The 15,658-nt window shown below is 43.7% G+C and overlaps 1 protein-coding gene across 1 annotated transcript in view; it reads right to left on the bottom strand.

The window, feature by feature from the left end:
• Positions 1–15,658, bottom strand: part of LOC147678626 (uncharacterized) — a 690,344-nt gene that overhangs the window by 142,864 nt on the left and 531,822 nt on the right. The gene's annotated exons all lie outside the window — the stretch shown is intronic.

Genomic DNA, 15,658 nt, shown 5'->3' with positions numbered 1-15,658 from the left:
CAGTTCAGTTTCTGAACATTGCAGAGAGAGTTCACAAAGGTAAATATACACATGCAGATTTGGTCACACGTATATTTATAACTACACCTATGTGTAAGTGTACATTTGTTTTGCTATTCACCATTGTTGGGTGTAGATTTACACCTAAGTGCAGACTTGCATATCTCCACCCCCTGGTGGAGCCTCCTACAACAGGATTTATGAGTGTAAAGTTACTACTTGGAACTTTTCAGAGATAGGTGGAGATTTCTGCTACTGTGGAATCGATATCACTATTGGAAAGTGTAGGGAAATGCTTAAAGTTTGTTCATCATTAAAGAAAATTGTTAAAAATATTTTTAAATAAAATAATAAACTAACTATATTATTAATATTTATTTTTTAACATAGAATGAACTAAATAAAATGTTACTGATGTACTCATTAATGTGTATTAAATTACTAATTAATTAAAATGTATGTATTTAATTTGTGAATATTCTTTTTTAAAACATAATCAAAACATTTATTTTTATTTAATGTGTTTTAAATTTTGCTAAAAATTTGTGTTGAATTAGTTTAAATTATGTTAATATTTATTAGCAAAAGTTGAATATACTTTTTATTTTAAATTAGGTTAAGGACAACATTTTAAAATGATACAGAAAAATAATTGAGGGCATTTTTGATATTAAACAGAATATATATATTTTAAATGTTGAAATAATGATGATAATTATTTACAAATAGTTTCTATGAGTTATTATTGCAACTTCCGGTCTCATCGTTTTCTTTTAGAGTGTGTTGATGTACCTGTAAGTGGCCATGGGTGGTGCTTAACTTACTCGAAGGCTGGCTGTGAGGTTCCGTGACAATTATAAGTGATGTTTTCGACTCGCACGGATATGGTCGAGTCTGGTATCTACGAACCGCAAATGACGAGTTTAGTAAGTGTGCGCAGTTTCGCTGTGCTAACTTAAACAGTACGTTTGCTACGTGGGTTTTTTCATCTGTACCCACGGGTTCCATCTTAGATACGGCATCCATTTTGTCTCTTGCCCTCAAGTAGCCAGCGAACGGACGTTGTCCGCTTCGCGACCCTGGGACTCCCAAGATATTTGCGGAAGACACATGTCCTTTGTAAGTGTCTTTATGATGAGGGGGATGATACTGTAAGGCAGATGGCCCGCTCGAGGCTCATCTCGCGTGCCTGTTTATTGTCTTAGCCGTGCATCTCATTAGGCACGTCCCTTTGATGCCTGTAGCTCGTGGTTCCCGATACCTCCCCTTTTACACCCTTTTCCAATCTCCCCACTGTTTCCATCTTCCTCTGCACCTGTCCTTGTTCCTTTTACGATCTGTTTTACTGCTGATTGGAATGTACTAATGGTGGGAAGATGGGTTTTTACAGTTGGGAACCGCCAAATGTTTCCACACTTATGTTCCGGACCTTATGAGTATCAAAGTGACCAAAGCGACCCCTCTTGGGGATAATTGTGGGAACCGGGTTGTAAACCTTTGTCTGCTATGCAAACCTATGGGAAAATCGTGTATAAAAGGAGCGATCCACAGAACCAATTTGAAGCAGTCTCCCCAAGTTGCACGTGTTGTACTTGTCGTGATTTCTGTGTTTCCCTGCAGCAAATAAACCTCGAATCTTTGACGCCGAAGGAAGTGTCCCGTGTCTCTGTCATTTCGTACGCCGGAGCAGGTTACCCACGAAGGTTTCAGGTGTTGTCCCCTGGCACCGCTGGGTCTTAAAGAACCCAGTCCTTCAGTTGGCGCCCAACGTGGGGCTGCATCAGTGGTACCGGTCCAAGCCCGACGATCGTGAGGAACTTCGTGTGAAATCTCCGAGGGAAGGTGCACTCCGCTTCATCGATACTGTTGTCGAAACAAGTGGCCCGAAGACTTTTCCCGCGAAGATTCCCGCCTCCTGACGGCTGCGACGGACTGCTGCCCTGACTGTAGACCTGTTTTGGCGCCTGGCGTAGACCTTGGTAGAGCGAGACGATTGACGGGCCTTCCTGGTGACGCCATCGATCTTTGAGTTAAGTATTTGTGGGTCGCTCCCAGAGTTCTTTGGTTGTGGTTGCTTAGTGGTTGCATGGTTCCATTGCATTTGTGGTTCTTGGTACTTTGTTGTGTTGTTTGACGACTGCAGCCGCCAAAAACCGAGGGTTTTTGCTCTTTGCTGGGACTTGGTAAATCCCGTAACCCTTGAAGTTTGTGAAACTCGGCTAGTGTGCAAGATGCCTGGTCGCAGTACTTTGTTTAGTTGTTTCAGACGTTGTGGTGCGGATTCCCGACTGGAGGACTCGTGTCCGATACCTCCGGTTGGAACTCCGACTTATGAACTGTACAGTAAACATGGGCTAGGCCCGATTACTTTTAATGATTATTGGATTCGCTATACTAAGAAGGACGGTGTCCTTAGTTGGCCACCTCATGGTAGCTTTGAGACCCCGATCTTAGATAACCTAGAGGCTAAATTGTTCGAGAAAAAGTCAAGGCCGGCCATGTTTGATGCCTTTCGGTTGTGGCGTAAAGAAGCCCGACAGAAAGAAATCAGACAGACTAAACGAAATCAGAGAGATAGTGTTGCTACCATTGTAAAGAAAGCAGAGCAGTTTCAGCATGATAAGGAGGTTAAGGAAAAGGAAGTGTTTGATAGGCTACAGCGTATGACTATAGATAAATGCTATCCTACTTTGCCTACGGAGTCGGAAAAGAAGGAAGACGCAGTTGAGGATCCTTTAATGTCCTATCTTATGAAGTCGCCACCTCCGTATGTGCAGGGTACCACGGCTCCTGTGGTTCCTCCTGTACCTATTCTTCCACCTATTCTTCCTTTGCCTGTTCCTCAACCTGCACCCGTTCTTCCGACTGTTCCTGCTCCTTTGCCTGTTGCTATCCCTACTGCTCCTCCGCTTTCACATACTCCTGCTCCCGCTACTGCTCCTGCTCTGTTAACTCCTGCTGTTGCTTCTATCTCTACTCCTTCGCTTGTTAGTCCTGTGTCCTATACTTCTCCCTCTACTCGTAGTCGTAATTCTCCTCTTGCGGCTAGCTTCTTTCATTCGCTCGGACCTGTTCTTGGGTCCGCTGGTTCCGATGGTCCTCAGAGACGTAGTCAGCTTCCTGGTAACAGGGAACGCGCTTCGCTATATAATATGGCGATGGGTTGGATGACGCATCCCCTTAGAAATCCACCACGTATTGTGCTCGACACGTTTTGTCAATTTAATATACCAACCCAAAGATTCGTGTTCGAAGAAATGTGTAAGGTCCTTCGTGATCAGATATCGGCCGACGCACCTGACGAGGTGCTGACCGCTTTGTCTGATCTACAGCTTCAGTTCTCAACTGGACTGATAGTGGATACCAACGTTCGACGTGCTGTTGAATGGTTGTTATCTTTTCGTCCCACTCCTATACCTCAAGCCTTGTTTGTCGAGGATGTTGAAAGACAGCCAGATGAGTCCGGTCAGTTTCCCATGCGGGAAGTCCCACCGGTGTGGATGCCAGCTAATCCACAGGCTCAACCTCCGATATTGGCGCATTTCCAGAGAGTATGGATACATCTCCCATGGAAACGATCGGAAGTGTTACAGGTAAAGCAATCCTTGCCTGACCCTCGCAAAAATCCTGCAGGGTACTATAAAGAATTATCGCAGCTCGTAGACGCTACGATAATGAATCTTGCCATTATCGACATGTTGTTCGGCAATGTCGTACCGCAACCAGTATGGACTAAGATTCGACACGAAGATCACGCAAACGAATTAGGTGGCGATTGGGCTGCTCTTACTGCGGCCGATACACGACAAGTTGGCGGGGCTAAACCTGAACAAATCATTACTGCTCTCCCTCAAAGAATAATTACCCTAATGAAAACTCTTATGCCAGCTATGAGAGTGAATTGGGATAAATTGTCAGCTTGTAGACAGAAGAAGGACGAGAGTGTCTCCGACTTCTTTACGAGATTCGAGGAGGCATTCATCGACCATAGTGGTCAGGATATGAGCACTGAGGGTGGTCAACGGTTGTTCGTCGACAAATTTGTTTCAAACTTATTGCCCGATTTGAGCAATAAATTAAAGAATTCAGAAAGTGCGTGTGCCGTTTCTACTTCAGCCCAAATATTGGCCACGGCACAATACTATGAGAATAGGGAGAAAGAAGAGAACGATCGTGCTGATAAAAAGACGAAAGAACTCAAAACTAAAGTGTTGTTACAGCAGGCCTATCCTCCACGTTCGAATCAGAATGCTTCGCAACAAAATAGATCGCAGCCGCAATCGAACCGATCACACTCTCGTAATGACTCCTCTTCCCAAAGATCCTCGTTAGGGTACAATCAATGTGCCTATTGTAGACAGGAGGGTCATATCAAATTCAATTGTCCTGTTCTAAACGATCGTAATAGTGGTAATTTATCTAGAGGAGGTCGTGGTGGTTCACAGCAGACGTCACGTGGTAGAGGTCGTGGTGCTCAGAATGATCGCTCAGATAACTCATCAAATTCCGAAAATTGTTTTGATCAACGTGGATCATCGCAAGGACGATCTGCGCAGTACAATGTAGACGATTATTACGTCGATCAGGGAACTGACGACAGTAATTACTAGGACAGCCGAAGACAAGGAGAGGGAGTGGTATCAGTTCCGGTTGATCAGAGAGGGCCTTACGTCGCAGTTGCTACATCGGGCGTCGTCGAGCCTTTTCTGTTGGACACTGGTGCAGCGAAAAGTTCCATAAAGCATTCAAAACTCCCTGGCGCACCTTTGTCCGGCTTAACAAATGTTTCCGTTGGATTCTCTGGCGCCCCCGTTAGCAATCCAGTTTCGCGCCCTTTGCCCCTTACAATTGGGCCTTGTGAGCTAGAAGCTCCGTTGATTTTGACTACTGGTTGTGGTGAAAATCTTTTGAGTCTGGATTTGCTTAAACGTTTGTATGCAACTCTGTATTGTTCTCCTGCGGGTGTAAAGCTTACGTTGGGAGAGAGGGTTGTCTCTCCTATGTATTTGTCTCTCGATAAGCTTCCACCGGAATTGAGTTCTCTTCCTGCATCTTTGTGGGCAACAGGTCCCAATGACGTGGGCCTGCTTGACATCTCCCCTTATGTTGTTCAGTTGAAATCTAATGTGCGATTGCCACGTATTCCCCAGTATCGTATCTCTCTTGATGGTGAACGAGCATTGTTAGCGATCATCTATGATTTGATCGAGAAAGACGTTATTGAGGAAACACGGGGAAACGTGTGCAACAGTCCTGTACTGCCCATTCTGAAACGTACTGATCCTTCGAAACCACCTGTTTATCGTTTTGTCATCGATTTACGGGAGGTGAATAAAATTGTGATTCCTCAGTTCCCCGTTGTGCCTGACATCACGGCACTACTGACTCTGATTCCAGCTTCTGCATCGTGGTTTTCGGTGATTGATTTGAAGAATGCGTTCTTCAGCATTCCCATTGCAGAAGAGAGCAGAGACCTTTTCGGTTTCTCTCTTGGTGGACGCAGTTTCCGGTTTAAACGCGCTCCTCAGGGCTACTGTGAAAGTCCATCGATTTACAGTCAAGCCTTGAAGGGTCAACTGGATGCGTTTAGGTTGCCGGCTGGTGCGGCCTTAATCCAATACGTCGATGACCTATTGGTAGCTGCAGATACTCAGGACATTTGCAAAATTGCTACGGTGTCGCTGCTGCAACATCTCTGCGAGTTAAATCACAAGGTGTCACCTTCTAAACTCCAATATTGTTGTCAAGAAGTAACCTATCTAGGTCACTTATTGTCAAAGGAGGGAAGGCGGTTGACCCCAGAGAGAATTGCAGCAATTGCGCGAATGGCTGTGCCAACAACCCAAAGAGATGTGCGTGCCTTTCTAGGTATCACGTCGTACTGCAGGCAATGGATTCCAAATTTTTCATTGCTAGCGAAACCATTGGTAGCTCTTACGTGCAAGGATGTTTCGACTCCTTTGCCATGGACGGAAGAATGTCAGAAAAGTTTTTCTGATTTACGTGATTCATTGTGTTCGGCTCCTGTGTTAGGTACTCCTGACTATAGCAAGCCGTTTACGTTATATGTTCACGAGAGGAAGGTTGTGTGTTGAGTGTCTTAACGCAACCTTTTGGTGGTAAGCAACGTCCATGTGCATATTTTTCCTCGACCTTGGACCGGGTAGCTAGAGCATTGCCGAGTTGTTTGAGAGCAACAGCGGCAGCCGCGGTCTCCATCCGACAATCAGCAGGATTGGTCATGGATAATATGCTTACGGTGATGGTTCCGCATGCAGTCGACACCCTTTTAAATCGTACGAAAACTCAGCACTTGACGAGTGCGAGATTGTCTGGGTACGAGCTGACGTTGCTGGCAAGCCACATTCAGATAAAACGTTGTAATGTCCTGAATCCGGCGACTTTGTTACCAATTAGCTCAGAGTCAGATGAAATAACAGAACACGACTGTTATTTGAGGACAGAAGAGGAAACAAAAGGTCGAGTGGACCTTAAAAACACTCCTTTGGAAGACCCAGATGGAACGCTGTATGTGGATGGTTCATGTTTTAAATTACCGAATGGCGATGTGACTACTGCATATGCTGTTGTAACGTTGAATACTGTTGTTGAGACTGCAAGATTAAATCAGAATTCTGCCCAAGCTGCAGAACTGATCGCTCTCACCAGAGCGTGTGTGTTAGCGAAAGGGAAACGTGTGAATGTGTTTACCGACAGCCAATATGCCTTTGGCGTCGCACATAGTTTTGGACGGTTGTGGAGAGAGAGAGGTTTTCTGACATCGCATGGTACGAAGATTCAGCATGGCCAGCTTGTAAATGATCTTTTGGATGCACTTACGTTGCCTAAGCAAGTGGCGATTGTTAAATGTAGTGCGCATCGTAAGGTGACGGATGATGTCGGTCGTGGTAATGCGTTTGCGGATGAGACTGCTAAGGAGACTGCCCGGAACCTTAGCACTCGAATGTATGTGACGAGTTCGGTTAGGTGGCCTACAGAATCGAGTATGTGTGAGGACACTATCGAGAGTGTGAAAGTAATTCAGAATGAGGCCACCGAGACTGAAAAAATGAAGTGGAAAGAAAGTACGGGAAAGTTGGATGCACATGGTTGTTGGATTGACTTATCGGATCAGAGAAGATGGATGTTGCCTGATGCGTATGTGCTGGCTGTTGTGACTATGGCGCATGGGTTAGCACATATTAGCGCGAAAGGTATTTGCAAGTTGCTGTCTCCTGTGTGGAAGAATGATGGTATCACGAAATGTGCTGAACGATTGGTTAAGAATTGTATGGTATGTATGTTGTACAATCCTGGTAAGGGAACCCCAACTCCTCCTGGTAGTTTTGCTCCCCCTTCATGTCCCTTTGAGGTGATCCAACTAGACTTCATCCATATGGAGCGATGCAATAACCTGAAATACGTTTTAGTTGTGGTTTGCGCGTTCTCCCGATGGATCGAAGCCTACCCTCTTAAGGACAACACTGCTTTGTCAACTGCGAAAATCCTACTGAAGGAATACTTTCCTCGGTACGGAATGCCTAGAGTTGTGTGGTCAGATAACGGAAGTGAGTTTGTGGGGAGTGTGATGAAGAGTGTGTGTAAGGGCCTTGGAATTAATCAGAAATTCCATAGCGCCAATCATCCCCAGTCAGCTGGTTTGGTTGAAGGGTACAATGGCACCCTTAAACTAAAGCTAGCGAAGATTCAGGCTACGACTGGTCTCTCGTGGCCTGACGCTTTACCCTTAGCATTATTGTCAACAAGGGCAACTGTACACTCCCGAGTAGGGCTCAGTCCCTATGAAATAGTGTTCGGTCGTCCTGCCAATGTTTGGGGGGTCCCTAGGCCGGGTGTGTTCTGTGATCTTGAGTATCCAATGTTGAAGGTTATCTTCATGACTTGACTGCTAAACTGAGGTTAATTCACCAACAGGTTTACGAAGCATTGCCGACGCAGACGGAGGGTCCAGGCCACCAGCTCCAGCCCGGAGACTGGGTGGTGATGCGCAATTTTTCGCGCAAGAAAAACTTGGAGCCAAGATTCACTGGACCCTACCAGGTCCTCCTTGCCACGAGAACTGCAGTTCGTCTAGAGGGTCGGAAAAACTGGGTGCATGCCACCCATACCAAAAAAGTCCCTATTCCGTTGCCAGCAGACTCGTGGGTGAGGAGAGGCATTGCATCAACTGAAACCGAAGGATTGCCGGCGTTTGTACCTTTCAGCGACGCACAACCTGTCGGAGAATCCTCAGTGCAGCAGAAAGACACTGTTGAACATTTGTCATCAAAAGACTCAAGACCAGAACATTCAACTGATCGACAGAACGCTGTCTCTTCAACGGATCCTTTGTTTGACGAACAGACACGTCCTGGGAAAACCCGATACTTTTTGCGATCCAGCACTAAAGACTAATAAAAGATCCTGTTCTGTCCCTTGACAATTGCATTATCCCGTTTTCCACGATCAGTTTGAACACTCGTATCACTGTAATTATTTTTGTATATGTACATTGAGTTTCGTTCCTCATATTTTTGCTTCCGCAGCTGAGAGACACTTTTTGCATACACATAATTGTGAATAAAGGCCGTAGGGCCGCGCGTGTACTTCCTTCTGGTTAGTAGGTCTTGACACTAGGTTAAAGACCGTCGGTTCCTGGGAACTCCTAGGGATTGACTACTGCTACACAGAACGAAGTGCGTCAAGAAACGTTGCGGACGGTCGTAGGGAATGGCATTTTCGAAGCTGATGGACTTGGAAGGAGCTCAGGCGCAAAGGTTCAAGTTGCAACAACTTAGTCGTACCAAATGTTTTATGTTCCAAATATTCGTATTGTTCTTGACTGTTTCTGCATTATTGGCGGGTGGGGTGTATTACACGATGTCTTACTTCTTACCTTCTGCCATACCTACTCCTACCCCTGACCCTAAACTCACCTCCACTGCTTCTCCTCATTCTTTTCATATCTTACCTGAACACGAGCAGGCTAGACGTGCAGAATTCCGCAACAATTCCTTTATTCAGCTCCTTCATCAGCATCAGTTAGTGGTTAACACTACTAATTGTTGGGTGTGTGGGTTGATGCCACATACTACGGATAAGGGAATTCCATATCTGGTGTTACCATATAGTTCCCAAGGGTCTGCTCGAGCATTTCAAACAATGTTTCGAAGCGCACTAGGCTTCCACCCTATTCGAGAACCACGTTCCCCCTACTCTGGTCCTAGCTCGTATCAAAAACCTTTGTCTATAGCGATTGAAGACTTAGATAGCGATATCTATGATCCCTCGCTTATTCCAGAAGAGGAGGTACAAGCCTATAGGGTCCTGAGTAGAGGTGAGTATAGTGTGTTCACTAGTGAAAAGCAGCTTAAAAGCTCGCCTCCGATATGGGTCGTACCCCACATTGGTAATTTTTGTCTAATGGGTCGTGGCCGAAGATCGAAAGCCCGACTTGGAGAGAGTGCTTGTACTGAAAATTACATTCTGCCGATGGTCTCGTCCCCTGTGTTTTTGGCTGCCAAGGGTACATACTTTATCGTGCGTATGCATGGTTGCCCTCTGACTTCATGGGCTCATGTTTTATCGACTGCCAGTGCCCTTGGTAATATCACCACGGAACTTCAGGCGGATAGACTTATGACGTTACAAAACCGTATGGTTTTAGACGTGATCTTAGCAGATCGAGGTGGGGTATGTAAAGTGATCCATTCGAGTTGCTGTATTTTCATTCCTGATAACGCTCCAACTGTCTATCAAGCCATCTCGAAGTTGCATAAGATCTCCGAATCCATACACGTGGATGTAGGGGATTGGACGCTACTTGGGTGGTTTTGGGGCCTGATGTCGACTTGGGGTTGGAAGATTCTGATGATCATCGGAGTTGTTGTGGCGTTCCTGTTCACGTGTTGCCTTTGTGTGCAGTGCGGTCCTGCCTTATGTGGCCTCTGTGCTACAACGTGTATGAGACAGCCGCCTGTTACCAATGGAACTCGGTTGGACAGAGCTATGCTACAGCAACATCTAGATGGTCTGATGAATATCGAGTATGATTCCGACTAGTGCTTGCCTACATGAGGGCAAAAGGAGCGTCTGAGGTTCCGTGACAATTATAAGTGATGTTTTCGACTCGCACGGATATGTATCTGGTATCTACGAACCGCAAATGACGAGTTTAGTAAGTGGGCGCAGTTTCGCTGTGCTAACTTAAACAGTTCGTTTGCTACGTGGGTTTTTTCATCTGTACCCACGGGTTCCATCTTAGATACGGCATCCATTTTGTCTCTTGCCCTCAAGTAGCCAGCGAACGGACGTTGTCCGCTTCGCGACCCTGGGACTCCCAAGATATTTGCGGAAGACACATGTCCTTTGTAAGTGTCTTTATGATGAGGGGGATGATACTGTAAGGCAGATGGCCCGCTCGAGGCTCATCTCGCCGTGCCTGTTTATTGTCTTAGCCGTGCATCTCATTAGGCACGTCCCTTTGATGCCTGTAGCTCGTGGTTCCCGATACCTCCCCTTTTACACCCTTTTCCAATCTCCCCACTGTTTCCATCTTCCTCTGCACCTGTCCTTGTTCCTTTTTCGATCTGTTTTACTGCTGATTGGAATGTACTAATGGTGGGAAGATGGGTTTTTACAGTTGGGAACCGCCAAATGTTTCCACACTTATGTTCCAGACCTTATGAGTATCAAAGTGACCAAAGCGACCCCTCTTGGGGATAATTGTGGGAACCGGGTTGTGAACCTTTGTCTGCTATGCAAACCTATGGGAAAATCGTGTATAAAAGGAGCAATCCACAGAAGCAATTTGAAGCAGTCTCCCCAAGTTGCACGTGTTGTACTTGTCGTGATTTCTGTGTTTCCCTGCAGCAAATAAACCTCGAATCTTTGACGCCGAAGGAAGTGTCCAGTGTCTCTGTCATTTCGTACACCGGAGCAGGTTACCCACGAAGGTTTCAGGTGTTGTCCCCTGGCACCACTGGGTCTTAAAGAACCCAGTCCTTCAGCTGGAGTGCACTTACTACTGGTTTAACACCTTTAGGGCTGTAGTAATTGATCAGTGCAGTTTATGAAAAGGAACAGGGCTTCTCTTGATATGGCTATTTCTGGTGACTCCTGGGTTGAGCACTTTACTAATCTATATAATAACCAACCCGGGTTAACTACTTCTAGCACTAACCAATCGATGTTACAGCTAGGGTCAGATGGAGCAGAAATGTTCCCCCTGGAGATTACATTCAAACATGCAGAAGTCGTTAAGGCAATCGAGGAAAGTCCTGCAGGGAAAGCTCCGGGACCGGATGGGGTCCCAATTGATTTGTACAAATCTGTGCTACCTCTCTGGTCCCCACTGATCACTAACGTCTTAAACCATGCAAATGGAGTTGGCTTCTTACCAACCTGGTCAGAGACAGTGGTAATACCCATTTTCAAAAAGGGAGATAGAAATAACCCTGCTTGCTATCGTCCTATCTCCCTTCTGGATGCCCTAATGAAGGTAGCGGGAAGGATAATCCTTAATAGGCTTCATGAATGGGCTGAGGAAAGGGATATTATCACGGACTTGCAATATGGCTTCTGGGAAGGGCACAATCGAACAAGGCTTGAATTTAGCACTCTTAACTGCAAAATACACTGAGGCTAAGAAGGAAAGCCTGTACATAACATTCGTGGACTTGAGTTCCGCCTTTGATTGTGTTGATCATGCGATGCTGTGGAGCATTCTATTTGACATGGGTGTGGACCAGCGGATTCTGACATTTATAAGGGAGTTGTACAGAGACGCAGGTGCTAGAGTACGCTATGGGGCGGGGGGTTTGTGCTCGGACAAATTTAACATCAAAAGAGGTGTGAGGCAAGGGTGCATCCTTGCACCCTTCCTATTTACACTATATATCAACTCGGCGGGCCTTCACCTTAGGAAGTTTCAGTTTGACTACCCGGCTGTGGGGGGGGAAGTCCATTCCCATCCTCCTCTATGCCGACGACGCTGCCTTAATGTCTCGCACCGTTGTCGGCCTACAGAGGGCAGTTACTGAATTTTCCGAATACATGGGTGCCCGCGGCTTAATAGTAAATGTCGCAAAAACTTACTCTATGACTTCTAGTACTCTGAAGAAAACAAGTAGAGCCATCTATCTGGGAACCAAAAGCATTGAAAATACTAGAAGTTTCTCCTATGTAGGAGTTACATTTGATAGTAGAGGCTCTTGGAAAGAGGCTGTCTGTACAAGAAGATTGGCCCTTAGTAGGGCAAACGGCGCCTTGATTAATTTTTCTAGAAAAATAGGCGGGAGACCAGTGCGGGAGCTTATACAGATTTATAAAGCTAAGTGTGTTCACACTGGTACATATGGGGCTGGTCTATGGGGAATGGCCAAAACCGATCAGATTCAATATACTGAAAATAAATTCATTCGCTATCTACTGGCGGCACCAAACTCAATGTCCACCTATTTTTGCCATGGGTAAGTGGGCTTAAATTATATAGAAGATATCATTAAATCATCCCCACTTCTTCTATGGCATAAAATCTGGGTGACCACTGAAACATCCCTAAATAATGATGTTGTGCGAGACTGTCTATCTCTAGACGGGGTAACAAAATTTAAATGGCTCAACTACATCAAGGATATGTCAGCTGAGTTGAGCCATAAAGAATACTTTGACAATCCATCCTGTTTAGAAAAAATCTCGAAAAAAACTCTTAAAAGATCTATTATGGAACACCTAGCTAAGAAAAGGTGGCATAAAGAAAAACAGAAGCAATCTGCTATGGCCTATCAGCTGCTGATCACCCATGCTGGGATACAACCCTACTTATTGTTAGAGCCTAGCCCATATTCGAGGATGTTGTTGACCAGGTTGAGCGTGGACACTTTCTTTCGTTTGTGACATTTCCTAAATGTAATGATTGGTCTCCTCACCTAGAGAAATGCCCCTGTGATGAACTCTCATCCCAGACTAACATTCACTGTATCTTCTTTTGTAAATGTTATGTTATCCCCAGGAAAAAGTTTTTGATACCAATATTAAAGACCTGGAGCATTAGAGGGTGCATTGCTGCTTTCTCTAGATTGAAAACATTAGAATCACCTGTAGGGATGAAACCAGTCACCTCTTATCTAAGGATTGTCATTACTTTGAGGAAAATGTTGTGATCTGTGTATTTTTTCGAATGTGGTTATTACACGTTTTGGCATTTTCCTTTTATCTTTTGCACTAAAATGATCCCTCTATACATTTCGAAATGGGGGAGAGATCCTGTTTGTTGTGTTATAGGATATGTTCTCCCAATATATGTTATGTAACATGAATGTGATGGAAATTTTTAACTGATTTTAACATTTTAATCGAATGCATTTTATGTGCGCTTTTATGATTTTATAACAAAAATCGAATAAAGCTGATTTTTGACTTTGACTTTGATTTACTCATTAATGTGTATTAAATTACTAATTAATTAAAATGTATGTATTTAATTTGTGAATATTCTTTTTTAAAACATAATCAAAACATTTATTTTTATTTAATGTGTTTTAAATTTTGCTAAAAATTTGTGCTGAATTAGTTTAAATTATGTTAATATTTATTAGCAAAAGTTGAATATACTTTTTATTTTAAATTAGGTTAAGGACAACATTTTAAAATGATAAGGTAATTGTTCAATAATTGAGGGCATTTTGATATTAAACAGAATATATATATTTTAAATGTTGAAATAATAATAATTATTTACAAATAGTTTCTATGAGTTATTATTGCAACTTCCGGTCTCATCGTTTTCTTTTAGAGTGTGTTGATGTACCTGTAAGTGGGCATGGGTGTTGCTTAATTTACTTGAAGGCTGGCTGGAGTGTACTTACTACTGGTTTTGCACCGTTAGGGCTGTAGTAATTGAGCAGTGCAGTTTATGAAAAGGAACAGGGCTTTCTCTTTTATGATTGATTGTTTGTAGCAGCATTTCTCTCCCTAAACCCCTCTCATTTTGTAGTAAGTTTTCCCCCGTTTCCAGGACCTCCCCCATAGCCCCTTCCTCATTTACTGAGGCGTATATCTATGGGGTCTCTGCCACAGAGTGGGAAATATCCACCTGGAAAAGATAGTTAAGGCAGAAGTCTCCATCTATAGATTGGTGAATAGCATTTTGTAGTACGTGAGTAGTCCTGCTTTAGTACTACTATACACACTACAAATGCACACATTTACCCAAGGAGTATCACAGTTATGATATAAATTTTAAAGCATGTATTTCTGCCATTCATCAGAAGAAAAAAGCTCCAGGCAGGCTTGCTTCATCACTTCATCAATGTCTTTAATTTTCCATTAGTTGATCATATCCAATTGTATACATGAACATAGTCTTATTCATTCATAAAGCTTGTCAAAAGTTACAAATTTCCCACAGCTACAGCCTACACGTTTCGCCCTTGCTGGGACATCATCAGGGCTGTGAAAAAATAAGAAAAAACACAAAGTAACCATGAGGTTCAGATTGACCTGAAATAATCCCCTTCCTTATACACCAACTTCTACTTGTTCCTGCCTATATGCCATTCTACACATCATAATTGCCTTTATTCATGGCTTGCCTATATTCCATTCTAACATACTATGAATACAATGATCAACCTACTCATTGGATTTTCATCAAGCAATGCAGAACCCCCTCTGGGTGGTTTTAAGCAAAAAAAAAACTGTTTTTTATATGGACCAACATTATGCATTAATTGCAAATTACATTGCTGCATCAACAAGCATTATTCAAAAATACATGGTGTGATCACCCTAATTACCCCTCTCACCTTAAAAAAGAAATCGTCTTTGCTCTCAATCTATCAATGTCAGGTAATTGTATCCCATATTCTTCACAGATCCTATTATTGTTCACAGCCAGTGTCGGATCATCCCAATATTTGTAGCTGTGGGAAATTTGTAACTTTTGACAAGCTTCATGAATGAATAACAATAGGTTCCTCTATACAAGTGGATATGATCAACTAATGAAAAATTAAAGTCATTGATGAAGTGATGAAGCAAGCCTGCTTGGAGCTTTTTTCTTCTGATGATTGGCATAAATACATGCTTTAAAATTTATATTATAACTGTGATACTCCTTGGGTAAATGTGTTCATTTATTTCTAAGTGGTTTCAACGGTGGGCCTCTCCAAGTAGAGTGTCAAGCAGTAAAATAATTGTTAATTTGAATATAAATTACGTGCTTAAATATCTCATTGTGCACACGGCGGAGTTCCCTCATTGTGTGTTTGGGTTTAATTATACTACAAATGCAGTTTGTGAATAGGCCTCATAGTTCCCTGTGTAACAGCAAAGGTTAATGTCCAAGGCCTTACACCATGCTTAATACCAGCATTTCATCAGTTTCCAAGTGCTGCCGTGTTTGGTAAACAATCTGCCAAAGAGCAGTAAAATTGAGTAAATTGTTTGCTGGGTGATATTACATTTAAATCCCTGTGTTGTAAATAAAACAGCGATAATGTTAAGCATTCGCTGAAGACATGCTATTGTGTCTTCATTGTAGTTTTCCCGCTCATACTTGAAAGTACGGCCGGACTCCATCTTGTTTTCTGGCGTCCATCTTTAATACTACACTCCGCCATGTGCTCGCCACGAGGCAAGTCCTACCTCACTGACT

This window comes from Lissotriton vulgaris, chromosome 12 (genome assembly GCF_964263255.1).
Source record: "Lissotriton vulgaris chromosome 12, aLisVul1.2, whole genome shotgun sequence".
NCBI lineage: Eukaryota > Metazoa > Chordata > Amphibia > Caudata > Salamandridae > Lissotriton > Lissotriton vulgaris.
Note: the sequence above shows the minus strand (reverse complement) of the source record. Positions and strands in the feature narration are given on the sequence as shown.